This window comes from Crocuta crocuta, unplaced genomic scaffold (assembly GCF_008692635.1).
Source record: "Crocuta crocuta isolate KB4526 unplaced genomic scaffold, BGI_CrCroc_1.0 scaffold72, whole genome shotgun sequence".
Classification (NCBI taxonomy): domain Eukaryota; kingdom Metazoa; phylum Chordata; class Mammalia; order Carnivora; family Hyaenidae; genus Crocuta; species Crocuta crocuta.
In genome coordinates, this window is record NW_027529427.1 from 345133 (window position 1) to 347114 (window position 1982).

At 45.1% G+C, this 1982-nt stretch overlaps 1 pseudogene; it reads right to left on the reverse strand.

The window, feature by feature from the left end:
• Positions 1 to 210: 210 nt before the first annotated feature.
• On the reverse strand, positions 211 to 949 carry LOC144227343 (RNA-binding protein 8A-like; annotated as a pseudogene).
• Positions 950 to 1982: the final 1033 nt, after the last annotated feature.

Below are 1982 nucleotides of genomic sequence, written 5' to 3' on the forward strand. Positions count from 1 at the left end.
TCTCTGTGTTTAAGAGTGGGTTTTGTTGTTGCTGTTTGTTTTGTTTTTAGAAAACAAAAATGGAACATTTATTCATAACTCAAAAAAAAAAAAAACCTCCAAGCGAGTAGAGTGAGAGATTAAATATAAACACAGTGGCTTCCACCCCAGCCCAAGCCTGCATGGTCATATAGAATCTCTGGAGAAAACATGTGGACAACAGAGGTGCGGTCAGCGTTGCCTCCAGTCTACACTCCTGCTGCATCTTCGGCCACTTCTCTTGCCCTTCGGTGGGCCTTGAAGAAACTACCAGTCCACACTGATGGGCTGTTCCATCAAATCCTGGCTATTGAGTCCCTCCAGGGCAGGCTGGGCCTCCTTGTATGTTTCATCCTCAACTAGAGTATACCCCTTCAGGTATTCCCAATGCCTGTCCAAGTTGAGGTGGATGTTTTTTATTTCTTCACACTCTGCAAACTTATCACGTACGTCTTCTTCAGTGGCTTCCTCCTGACTCCAGTGACAAATGGAATCCAGCCTTCAATAGAATGTCGTGGTCCAGATTCATGGCCATTCTCTCCCACACTGTCATAATCCTCCCACATTTGTGCTCCAAAACCCTTCTTTGGGACCAAAGCCATGGCCCTTCCATTTCTTCACATTTTCTTTTTTTTTTTTTCCTAGGAGAGAGAGAGAGAGATAGCGTGAGGAGGGGAGGGTCAGAGAGAGAGGGAGTCACAGACCGAAACAGGCTCCAGGCTCTGAGCTGGCAGTCAGCACAGAGGCCTACACGGGGCTCGAACCCATGAACTGCGAGATCGTGACCTAAGCGAAAGTCGGATGCTTAACCGACTAAGCCACCCAGGTGCCCCTTCACATTTTCTTTCAATTTCTGGATGCTTTCCTCCCCATCCTCATCCATAGGGAAATCCTTGCTCCCAGCCTCATGAAGATCCAGTATGTCTGCCATCTTGCCTTCCTTCTTTAACAGTGTTTTTGTTTTTATTCATTTATTTGTTTGCTTTTTTTTTACGTTCCACATATGGGTGAAATCATATGGTATTTGTCTTTCTCTGACTGACTCATTTCACTTAGCATAATACCCTCTAGGAATGTCCATGTTGTTGAAAACGGCAAGGCCTCATTCTTTCTTATGGCTGATTAATATCTTTATCCATTCATCTATCCATGGCTACTACTTGGGTTGCTTTCATACTGGCTGTTGTAAGTGATGTTGTTATAAGTGTAAGAATGCATGTATCTTTTCAAATTAGTGCTTTTATTTTCTTTGGATAAATACCCAGTAGTAGGATTACTGGATCATATGGTATTTCTGTTTTTAATTTTTTGAGGAACCTCCATAAAAAAGCCAGTTTTCCACAGTGGCTGTACCAATTTACATTCCCACCCATATCACATGAGAGTTTTTTTCTCTCTACATCCTCACCAACAATTGTTATTTCTTACCTTTTTTATTGTAGCCATTCTGATAGGTGTCCACCAGCCAGAGACCCTTTGTCAGCTGGCTGGGCAGAGGGGTACCGCCCTGGAACTAGGGCACTCAGAGCAGGATCCTTTAAGACATTGGGGTTTGCAACCCAACAAAGCAACTGGGAGGTGTGTGAGACTGTGGAGTGGGAAAACCGCCCAGTTCATGCCCAAATGGCACTGTGAGGACGGCCTGAACAGAGTGGTCTGGGACACCTGGTACCAGGAGGAGACACTAAGGTGTCACGATTTTTCTCCCCATCACCAAGAAGGTGGGGCTTCAGGGAATGGGACAGAGGGCCCATAGAGGAGGCGAGACCAACCTCCACAAACCATGCCCTTCCATGCCTGGTAACTGCATATCTACTGGAGCAAGACTGACCCTGACCAAACCAGGTGGCTCCTCCTTCAGACCAACACTGCCACCGAGTCCAAGGCATCATCAGATATAAGTCCAGAGGTTTTGCATTTTCTGATTTGATTCTTGGTCAATTCTTATTTATACATATATTTTT